The sequence below is a fragment of the Aedes aegypti genome, chromosome 3, assembly GCF_002204515.2.
Source record: "Aedes aegypti strain LVP_AGWG chromosome 3, AaegL5.0 Primary Assembly, whole genome shotgun sequence".
Classification (NCBI taxonomy): Eukaryota; Metazoa; Arthropoda; class Insecta; order Diptera; family Culicidae; genus Aedes; species Aedes aegypti.
In genome coordinates this window covers 198,579,169-198,591,850 of record NC_035109.1, presented here as the reverse complement: position 1 = coordinate 198,591,850, position 12,682 = coordinate 198,579,169, and the positions used below count along the sequence as shown (strand labels likewise).

The 12,682-nt window shown below is 34.9% G+C and overlaps 1 protein-coding gene across 7 annotated transcripts in view; it reads right to left on the bottom strand.

The window, feature by feature from the left end:
* The window catches only part of LOC5574561 (calcineurin-binding protein cabin-1), a 254,046-nt gene that overhangs the window by 74,749 nt on the left and 166,615 nt on the right, over nucleotides 1-12,682 (bottom strand). The gene's annotated exons all lie outside the window — the stretch shown is intronic.

The following is a 12,682-nucleotide window of genomic DNA, read 5'->3' as shown; positions in this document are numbered from 1 at the left end:
GATTAATAGATCATCATGAGATAAGAAAAAGTGTCACCAACACAGATTAATCTGCATAAGCCACATCTGACAAATTAAAAAAAAAACACCGACACGTTAATGCTTCCAGTGGACAATTTGCCCTTTGAAGGAAGCACTACACTAGACAACGGAATATCATGCAACGTCCAGTGGCACAGTCGAAATACATTCCTCACGAAAAGTGTTCCGGACTGAAGCGGGAATCGAACCCACACTCCTTGACTCGATGCGGCTAAATGCTAGAGATAGTCGGGTTTCAAATTTATCAAACCCGAACCCGACTCATTTTATTACTTCAAACCCGGACCCGACCCGAACCCGAGACAAAAATTGAAAAGCAAACCCGGACCCGAACCGAACACGAAAAATGTTCGCTTTTCAAACCCGAACCCGTCCCGAAACCCGGAAAAGATTTCCAAGAAAAACCCGAATAGAACCCGAGTTTGAAAAGATGATAAATTCATCGTTTCTGAAGCATATGGAAGCTTTCAGGTTGTTACTTGGCTGCAATAACAACCCGTCGGGTTCGGGTTCTGGTCGGGTTTCGGGTTTAAAAACCCGAGACCCGACCTTCTCTACTAAATGCTTTGAACTACAAATGCCAGTGTGTAAGTAGCCGCTTCTGAATGCAGTGCGCATCGTACCTTCGTGCTGTGCGTACACGAATTCTCTCTGCTCTTGGAAGTTTTCCTAAAAACTACCTAAAGCAATAAAACAGTACTTTTCAGTGCTACAAAAACAGTGCTTTTCAGTGCTAAAATTAAAAACGGTACTTTTCAGTGCTACTAAAACAGTACTTTTCAGTACTATTTTTTCTACTATTGATCCCTTTACGATCCTTGTTTGGACTCGTGCCTTCGATTTTTCGTTGGACCTGTTGGCGAAAGCTAGCGGTGGTAATCCTTCTTGGACACCGTCTTGGGAAAAAAAAAACCTTTTAGGAGGTCACGTCTTCTTTCGATTATTCACTAAACATGGTTGCAACAAAAAACAAAAGGAAGGGTGAATGTCTGAATTCACAACTTCCTTCCAAAAAAGAGGGAATTAAAACTGTCACTAAACGTGGCAAGAATGCAAGAAAGGACGTTTCTCCGGAATGCTAACTTTCTTCCAAGGTTGAAATGAATAATGTTGATAATTGTATCGAAATGAGCAATCAGTTCGATGCTCTAGACAAATTTTCCGAACACCAAATCGAAGCAGCTTCTAGCCCAGGCTCTTTTATTCAAGTGAGGAAGCAAAGAGTGCCGCCTATCGCAGTCAGTTGTTTCGAATTTGGGGGATTTAGGCAGGAGATCTTGAACTCCATTAGGGGAATCAAGGTTTCCTTCCAAATCGCAAAGAAAGGAGACTGTCGCGTTTTGCCACAAACTCTTAAAGATCGTGAACTTCTTCTCAAACATCTTGAAGAGAAGAAGCACAATTTTTTTACTTATGACGGCAAAACTGAACGTTAGTTCAAAGTCGTCTTGAAAGGTCTCACAAGTGACTATAAGTCACCTGAAGAGATCAAAAATGGAATAAATGATTTACTTGGATTTTCCCCAGTCCAAGCAATTATTATGAAAAAGAGAACCCAATCTGGCATTGTTCGGAATGGGCTTTCACAAGAATATTATTTATTTCAATTTAACAAAAAAAGAACTAAATAATATTAAGGACATATCCCCTTGAGTACCAAAATGTCCTCTAATATGGCACCTTACTTCCCCCTTCGCTTTCTGCTCCCTCCTCCCACGCTTCTCAAAACGTTTTGGAGAGCGATCACAAAAAATGATTATTTGAAGTTACTAACCTTATTATAGAGCGGTGGTTCCTTAACTGATAGTATTCCATAATGTGTTTTTCACAAACTACCAGTTTTTTAATACAATCACGTAGTTATTGTTGTGATTTGTGTTGTAAAATATCACGCACTACCGAATCACTTCCTCTTCACGCACCGAGATATTGTATGCTGGCTTTTCGGTGCCCGTTCTTAAACTCACTTTTAATGGTATTTCTACTCGCCGTAGCAATTCAAAAACCTGATGCAATACATGAAACACTTAAAATTTTCTCGTACCGTGCTCGTGGAGCAATAAATCACATAAGTTAGTCGATTTGTGCTCTAAAAACCACACCGGAACGCGAATTCACTGAGCCAACATTGTTTATGAATCGAATGCGCAGCTCTCACTGATTGGAATTGATGTCAGTTTTTATGTTTGGAATTAAAATTGTTTGGATATTCATACACTTGCTTCAAAAACGTATTTTAAAATTTCATAACACTCAAAAGGTGTACAATGTCACAAGTGTTACAAAACATTTTTATGCATGAGAAAAACAATGTACGACGCAATTTAACAGCAAAAATGAATATTAGATATTATACAGTACAATTGACTGTAGAATTCAAATGCATACTGATGGCAACTTTCTCCGTCCGTGAGAAGCGAGAGAAGAGAGGAGAAAACTGCCAAAAATAGTAAACAACACACGCATGGTGTGAAAAATGCTTATAATTTTGGTCTAAAAACATGTTTTCACTACCAAATGAAATAAATTGTGATTTTGAGCTTTCATGAAATTGTTGATGAATTCATATCGACAATAATACCATTAGATGAAACATGTGCAAGTAATACTGCCTATATAATTCTGTGGGTGGAGGTATACATGGAACATGATGATTTATTTTTGGCCGACGCACATAACATTGTGCTCCGCCTTGTTGGGTGGTTCGAGAGGGTGCTTTAGCGGGTGGCAACATTATGTTTACGTGCTCAATGAACTTACACCTTAAAGCTTTAGAAAAAGCTAAACTTATGTTCGATGTCCGTGTGACGTGGGAACATTGCCAGAAACCTGGAGGAAATTACCAGAACCCCACTCAGTGCCGTCGGTGCCAAAAGTGGGGTCATGGAACAAAAAATTGTCGCATGGATGCTAAATGCATGATTTGCGGAGGTTCTTCTCACGCCAATGACGTCTGTCTAGTGAAGGAAGATACCGATAAGTTCACATGCGCCAATTGCAAGGGCAATCATAAGTACAATTTTTGGTCTTGCCCTTCGCGCAAGAGAGTCGTTGAGGCTCGTGCCAGGCATATAATATCCGTAACGATAACGGTCGTTTCCGGAATTTGCCTGGCAGAGTATCGAACAATACTCATTTTTCAGTTAACACAGTTTTCAGTTACCCATAAGGAAGATCATAATCTTGCTCATTCACAAACTAATTTTAATCCGTCGGGTAGCCGTTCGAATCTTTTAACTTCGAATGTATCTACCCACGGAAAATCCTTTGCTGACATCGTACCAGGTAATTTGAACTCCTCCCCTATTCGTACTATAAGTACCCATTCTACTTGTTTCAAATTAAATGGAAAAAACCCTACCGCCACAGGTAATATCTACTCCGCTTCTTCGTCTACCGAAAATTCTAATGTAAATTCATCAGGTAATGTACCCACTTCAAGTGATATGTCTGCCTCTGATTTTAATTTTCTAACTGAACAATTGAATCTAATGATTGATGCAATGTTCAAAGCCACCACTATAACTGAAGCTGTACCCATAACGCGGGTAGATCACCTTTTCGTGGTGCGTTATGGGGTAAAGATCTACCAATGAACCCTAGTCCTGACTGCTTCAAACGAAGAGAACAGGATGCTATAGTAATCAAAGGAACATTATTAGTCCTTGTTACATTTTAAACCTTGTTAAAAGTGACAAGTCTCGGTGTTCCAGTAGCCGAGAATGACCTTGAGACAAGGATAAAAATGAGTCGAAATCAACAAGTTGTTTTCTAATCTTTTATTTATTGTTCTCTAGTTTGAAGAAGTAAGGACTAGGATTCTGATGCATGGACAATATCGGTGTCACTTCCCGACTTTTTCAAGGGATCCGATTTTGACTGATAAAGGGGCACGCCTGCGGAGAGTGTACCCACCACACCCTTCGAAGGGTTTAAAAAGCGAAACCTTTCAATTAGAATCTTTTCCTGTGATCAAATTAGGAATGACAACTGTAAAAAAAAAAACGAATACTTTATCACTTCTCGATAGTGACAAAGTAACACGACAATACAAAGGACACGGGATATACTACAATAGATCAAATATTGGTCGCAGTGGTTTATGTTCCGAACAGGAAAAAAAAAATGCCTGAAGCTGTCCAAGTAGGTGTAAAATTTACAAATCAAATTGTTATTGCATTACGTTTTCCCAATGGATCCATATAATAATTTAAATATTTTTAATTGGAATGCTCGTTCTCTGAATGGTAAAGAGGACGAGCTGTTCAATTTTCTTACAGCTAATAACGTGCATATAGCAGTTATTACTGAAACGTATTTGAAACCTGGATCTAAACTCAAAGAGATCCAAAAGAGAACTTTTTTGTGTATCGTAATGATCGATTTGATGGGGCATGTGGGAGAGTTGCAATCATCATTCATACACACTTAAATTATTTTACGGATTCCTGTAAAATCTCAACAGCTGAACAGTTCGGTGAAATAAATTAACGGAGTACGGTCAATTTTTACAGTATTCGGTGAAAAATCACCGGAATCCGTAAAATTTCGACGGAATTATGGTGTTTTATTTCACCGAACTGTTCAGCTGTTGAGATTACGGTGAAATTCACCGTATGAGCTTAGTGTGTAGGCGTATAAAACATCAACTGTTTTCGTCATTTGAAACTAAAGTTTTTGAAACTTTAGGTGTTTCTGTTGAAACACAGCTTGGTAAATATACTTTCATAGCTGCCTATTTGCCTTTTCAATGCTCTGGACAGCAAGTTAATTGGCTCCAAACTGACTTGCGAAAATTGACTCGCAATAAGTCAAACATTTTTATCATTGGTGACTTTAATGCCAAACATCGGTCATGGAATAATTCTCAAAGTAATTCCAACGGCAGAATTTTATTTGATGAGTGCTCTTCAGGATATTTCTCAATTAAATACCCTACACGCAGAGAAAAGACACCTTTTTGTTTCAAAAATAAAAATTTTTGAAATATTTTTTAAAAATTACAATTTTTTTTGTTGATTGCAAATATTAGATTTTGTTGTCTCAATAAATTTAATTGTTATTTTTACACCAAACTGATAGGAACACAATTTGCTTAGATTCAAAAAAAAAAAAAAATATTATTGATTGTTGACATAATCTGTTTTGATTTCAAAAAAACATGTTTTTTGATTTCAAAAAACCCTAATATTGACACACATACATATTGATTATATGAGAGTGCGTGTGTTTTTTACGCTAGTTAGTACGCACAGCTTGTCAGACGCCATTTCTATGATTATAAACAAAACTCAAAATGGATTCAACAAAAGAAGTACTCGTTTTGGACGTTGAGGAAGATAGTGACGTGCTGGTAGATTTATTGCTGAGTTTCGGACTTTCTGAGGAAATCATCAATCGTTTTCTGGGTAAGAAATTGTTTCGTTTGTCTAGTATACGAAGTTTGACCCATCGTTCGATTTTTTTCTCTAGAAAATCAGTACACTCTCAAAACTCTGCAAATCCTGGAACGGAAGGAAATAGAAGAGTTGATGCTGCCGCCATTTCTTGCTGAACGGACGAAATCATTAATATTTTTACTGAAAGACAAAAGCAACAATTTAATACTAGTCTGTAGTAGCATCATGTGTCGTAGATTTGACGAGAATTTGCAATCTTATGAGGTTTATAAAACACAAGTACCCAAATTGATCTCATTGGTTGTTACGAAACACACACCATCAACATATATAGCGTAAATGATAAATTATATTACAGATTTAGTAATTTTAATGTAACGGATAAGGTTATTGAATCATTATTTGTAAACCAAATGTAAATAAAATAGAGAAAATTGTATTTTTATTTGTAATTATTTTAAATAAAATAGAAAATAACAAGTATATAGAGCAACCTAAAAAAAAAGGATCAAAAATTATATATTTAAAAACAAAAAAAAAAGATGTTTTGTTTTTAAAAAAATCATTCAAAAAATATAAATTTCAAAAGCAACACAGATATTTTTCGGTTCAACATAAGGTTTTGTATTATCAAATACATTTATTATTAATACAAAAAAAAATTTTTTTTGATTTGCGTTCACGACTGATACTAGAAACAAAAAAATATTTTTTTAAAACAACAAAGTTTTGTTGTTGAATTCAAACAAATATTTATAATTAGCCGGGAAATGATAATTTTTTTCGTTGATTTCAATACAGAATATTATTGATTTTGAAATTCATTTTTCTGCGTGTACGTGTTTTTCCTCTTCTAGAAATCCATCTACGATTGACTTGGTCTTAACTGACTCTAGTCATCTTTGTAGCCAAATAGTTACTCATGTGATTTTGATTCTGATCATGTCCCTCCCAAGTAACAATTTCAGTGCTTTTTGATCTTAGATGTTATTTATGGAGGTTTTATTAGAGATGTATTCATTCCTAACAGATTTAATAAAGCATTGCAAAGTGCCAAACGTTCTTTTCGGTAAAACCCACTTTTAAATGCTTTGTAGATATCTACAAGAGCTCCCGTTAAAACTTATTTGCTGGCCACATTTGTTAATAATAAATTGTATTTTGAAGGAGCTGTGTAGTGGCTATTAAAACCTATATTTAAAACCTCATCTTGCTTGTCTTGTCAAGGCATAAGTAAAACTTCTAAGACTATGCTAAGTCATGCTAAAACCTTCTTTAATCACAACTGTCTGATGCATGTTATTGGAATGCAGTCTGCGTGTGGTTATCAATATCATTATGTTGATAATGATAACCATGTAGTGAATCACGAATTAATCAGAACGCAAACATAGAAATGACAAATATTCCTCTCGAAGAATTAACAGACTATCGCATACTTTTCCCATACTTGCCTGAACTTCCCGTTCTAGTGGGACAACTATGCTGCACACAACAGCTGAGCTACACGAAAAAAGCTTTCATTTTTCAGACACTTATCACTTACCGTTTTCTGCATCAGTACAACTGAACAAGCACGACGAGCTTTATTATTACAATTATTCCAATAGAACAGTTAGATACATAACGGCACAAATTTAAATAAAAAGAATTGCATCAAAAAATTGAAACTTCCGATTTGTTTACCTTTTTGACAGCACTAGCTTTCCTGAGTGCATTAAGTTTAAGTCAAGGCTCCCAAAAAACCAATTTGTCTAAGTGCAGAACAAATATTCTGGTTTAGGAATATTTTAGCCAGTGAGGGTTTTGCGCACGGGTTCTTAAGATCAAAAGCGTTTATGAATGATTATTTTGTTCGGAATAATCACCAATTGATCTTAAACCATCCCAGACAAGACCAGCAAGATTTAACTGGATGGAATCCATTTTTATTGTCGCCGTTTCGGATTGATAATTACAATTTGCGTGGGAAATTTCAATTTATGATTGAGATGAGCATGAAATCATTCTGAAAATGGAATGGAGTAAAATATTGGATAGCCAATAATGATGTCGTTATTGTGGCGCGTTGCTGTAAATCGAAAAATTTTATGTCATTCCACCAGTAAATTTTTATTGGCAGGAATTTCACGCGATCGTAACGAAATTTTCTGCCACACAAAAAATGATTATTTTAAATGATTATCATGGCAGACATCATGATGGTTTCGAAATCAAAAAAAGGTTATGGATTATAAACAAATTATTGATTGATGTTTGTTCAATCATAAGCTCTTAACATTGGTTTTATTCCGTGTGTAAGGATATCGTTAAAGATTTAATACCGCTAGTTGAGCTCAATAAGGCTACACAATAGCTCTTATGAATGTTTTATAGCATACTACAAGGGTAGATGTATTCATACGATACAAAACTAAGCAGTTTAGAAACGGTTTTAAGGTATAGTCTTAACAACCTCCTGTAGTGTGGGCCTTTTCGGGCTTAACGGAGTTTTATCAAAGGTTTATTAAGGTTATTAAGACTAATAAGTTCTAAAATGAGTTTTAACGATATGGTGGTAACAACAGCTTGTAGTAAATGAAAAAACTAAAAATGTTACTTGGGCTGTTACATTTCAAGTATCCCATGAAGCGATTCTCAATCCTATCAGCTCCACTTTCAATTATTTTCGAGCCGACTGGAATATATATGAAACGTATATTGACTCTAATCTTGATGTTAACATTTCCTTACAAACAAAACTTGATATTGACAATGCTCTTGAAACTTTAACAAATTCCATTGTTGAAGCCAGGAGCATTGCAATTCCAAAATGTGAAGATTTGAATCCGTGATTATAGACGATAATCTTAAACTTTTGATCCGCCGTGAGGAGAAGGCAATTTCAATCGATCCTGCTATGAATATTATATGGCAGGATTTGCAGAAAGAAATCAAGAAACGTGTGATGTGCATCCCTACATCTTCAACCCATAAATAAGTACAAGTCAAAAACCTTCATGTAAACACAACAAGTCATTCCACTAGAACCAAAACCCGCAGGTCAGATTACGCATAGCCAAGCGCAACCAAATGTGCCGGTTGCGCCACGGCGTTAGAAGTCAATAATTTACACCCTCTCTCTCTTCTCGCGTTCGACGGTTCGATCCATGCCAATGCAGTCCCGAACCGATAGGTGTCATATTGCACAACTGGGTAGGACCGCCGGGGCACCGAAATTGCCGACCTAGTGAAGATGCACTTTTCGGGCATATGTACTCCAGTTGTCTCACTCTGACTAATAGGTTAATTACATTAAGCAATGAATTGTAAAGAATCGTGAACCATATATAAACCCAACTGAAACTCAGAAATATAAGGAATCATAACCAATCACTTGAAGACTCTTCACTGTAGTCCTTACTGGTGATAGCTTTTTAGCTCACCATAGTTTGGATACTACTAGGAAAGAAAGTCCTTCTCCATTGGAATGATAGAACCTGTCACAAACGTTTTACACAATTAAGAAACAACAATGTTTAAAGTAAGATTTCTCAATTGGACCCTGGCTCTAAGCCCTTTTGGAAATTATCTAAAATTTTGAAAAAACCTCAGAAGCCAATACCGGCATTGAAAGAGGAAAACAAATTATTACTAACCAATTGCGAAAAAGCTCAAAAACTTGCTATGCAGTTTGAAAGCGCGCACAATTTTAATTTAGGACACTAGTCCAGGGCTTCGAAAATATTCTCAATCAAGAGAACGTTTTCGAACATGCCTGGGAGACTGATTTGGAAGAAGTGAGAATTATTATTAAAAAATTCAAAATATGAAAGCTCCTGGCGATGATGGAATTTTCTACATCCTGATCAAGAAACTTCCAGAAAGTAGCTTATCATTTTTAGTTGATCAGTCGTGATCGATACCGCGTAGCGTTCGAACGTTTTTCTCCGCGCTCTAGATATCGTCGATTATATACACTCTGTTGTAATAAAGAATAATATAATTAATATCATCAAGGTAGGCAGTGACTTAGGAAGACATGACTGAATATGTAAAATGACTGACATTCAATAAATAACCACCAAACTGAAAAGAAGTTGTTTCCTTCAATTCAGAAGTGGGATATCGCCTGAAAATATCGCCTTGCACCCAAGATGTTCTCTAGAAGCCAGGAGTCTTTGGATATCTACGAATCGGAAAATTTCGGAAGACAACTTCCTTTTTCGAATCTACATAATTCAGCCGAAGCAAATAATTCTGGATCTCAAGGATCACTCGTTGGTGTTTTGGACAACAATCGCATTTCGCTTCAAACAAACGTGAATGAAAGTTCAGGAGAATGTATTCAAGCTGAAAATGCAAGAATGGCTCAAAAACCTACGGAAGAAAAATCTATTCGGATGTTCAATTTAAATGAAATATTTGGCCTTTTACCAGACTTTTCGGGAAACAGTTATGAAAATTTTGAACATTTTGCGAAGTTGGCACAACAAATCAAACATATTTTCAAGATCAATGATGACATTATGAAGCTTATCGTTTTGAAACATTTGAAAGGGAATGCGCAAATTTGGTCCATGTCACAGACGGATTTAATGAAAATGGATCTCCAGGAATGGTTCAAGAAAATGGAAGACATTTTTTCGGTGAAGACAAGTTCAATTGAATTACACAAACAGTTGGAATCAAGAAAATGGCGTTTTGGAGAATCCTTTGGTGAATATTGCAGTGAAAAACAGATTTTGGCGTTACCGTTACAGCTCCACGAATCGTCGTTAATTGAGTACCTTATTGAGGGAATTCCTGATCTACAGTTAAGAAATCAGGCAAGAATAAGAAATTTTTCAAGAGTTGCAGATATCAAAAATGCCTTTGCGTTCATCAAAATTCATCAGAGGACCAACTCATCATCTTCCATCATTTGTTATAATTGTCGTCAACCAGGACATATTGCTGCGAGATGTCGTCAAATTTGTCGGAAAAATCCATGGAAGGAGCAAGTACACCATAGTCCAAAGCGGATTGGAGCTGTTGATACAATACCTGACAAATCGACTGAGTTAGACGAACAATATAACGGACTTGTAAATTTGCAAATTAGTAATACTGACCAACCTTTAAAAGCTTTATTAGATACAGGAAGTCCTGTTTCTCTGATACATCTTAAACATACAAAACATGAAAAAATTGATGATCACGATAAAACTAAAATCTATAAGGGTATCGGAGGAACACGACTAACCATTTTAGGAAAATTTAATACTAATGTTTATATTCAAAATATTCTTTTTAAGGTAAGCTTTTTGGTCGTTCCTGATTCAACCATGTCGTCGTATGATGCAATTATTGGACGTGATTTAATAATGAAACCTGGGGTTCGAACAATTATTGAGAGAAACCATATAAGTATTTCCAGAACTCCAATCATTGAGAAACTGAATGCTGAACAGCTTGACGAAATGAAACCTATTAATGCGGTCGATGAATCAAAAATTTTAGCAAATGTTGGAAATGTAAGTAACGATCAGTTTGTAAAGTTTTTGGATATATTAAAAAGACACTATTTATTTTCCGAGAAGCCTAAGCAGGCTGAAACTAAATATGATATGAAAATTAATTTGAAAACTGGTACTCAGTTTCATTTTAAGCCTAGAAGATTGTCACATGCCGAAAAAAGTAAAGTAGATAAAAAAATTAAAGAACTTTTGCACGAAAACGTTATTAAAGAGAGTGATTCTCCATTTGCTAGCCCTATAGTTTTAATACCAAAGAAAGACGGTGATATAAGAATGTGCGTTGATTATCGTAAATTAAACAAAGACACTCATAGAGATAATTATCCTTTACCATTAATTGAAGATATTTTGGATAAATTAAGAAACAAACGAATATTTTCGGTGCTGGATTTAAAATCTGGATTTCATCAAATCAAAATTGCTCCTGAGTGCACTAAATTTACGTCATTTGTTACTCCATCTGGTCAGTATGAATATTTACGCGTACCTTTTGGTCTTTGTAATGCTCCTGCAGTTTTTCAGAGGTTCATAAACATAATTTTCAAAAAATTGATTGAAGAAGGAAAACTTTGTGTTTATATTGATGATATTATTATATTTTCTGATACTTTTGAAGAACATTTGGAAATATTGCAATCAGTTTTCGAAATTTTAAGTAAAAATCTTTTAGAGTTGAATTTGGAGAAATGCAGATTTTTATTTGAAGAAATTGATTACTTAGGCTATACGATTAATAAATTTGGTAGACGCCCAAATAAATCGCATATTGAGGCTGTGTCTAATTTTCCCGTTCCAAAAAATGTTAAAGATATTCAAAGATTTTTAGGATTAACGAGTTATTTTAGAAAATTTATAAAAAACTTTGCTACTGTTGCTAGACCGTTATATAATTTATTAAAAAAGGATACAGTATTTAATTTTGGTGATGAACAACTTGACGCTTTTCAAACATTAAAGGAAAGATTAAGATCTGCACCTATACTAAGTATTTTTAATCCAAATGCTGAAACTCAACTGCACTGTGATGCAAGTTCATATGGATTTGGAGCAATATTGATGCAAAAACAAGAAGATAATAATTTTCATCCCGTTAGCTATTTTAGTAAAAATACAGACAATTTTGAGTCGAAATTACATAGTTTTGAGTTAGAAACTCTTGCGGTAGTTTATGCAATAAAACGTTTCCATGTTTATTTATCTGGGATGAATTTCAAAATACTTACTGATTGCAATGTATTAGCACAAACTTTGATAAAGAAAGAAATTAATCCAAAAATTAGTAGGTGGGCTTTGTTTCTTGAAAATTATGACTACACTTTGGAATATAGAGATGAAGCGCGGATGAAACATGTCGATGCCTTAAGTAGACAAAATATGACAAAAAATAAAGAAATATTACAAAATATTGATATTAATTTATTAGATACAGAAGATATTGAAAGGAATGTTATTTTGGCTCAAGAGCAAGATGATAAATTGAAAAATATAAAACAGCATCTTGAAAACAGCACTTTTCCAAATTTCGAATTGAGAAATGGTGTTCTTTTCAGAAAGGTTGATGATAAAATGTTATTAGTAATACCCAAATTAATGATTGATAATATTATTAGAATTTGTCATGATAAAAATGGACATATTGGTATAGATAAAACAATCTTCGAAATAAAAAAGCATTATTGGTTTTCACATATGAGGAAGATTGTTAAGAAATATATTTCAAATTGTTTAAGTTGTATTTTTTAT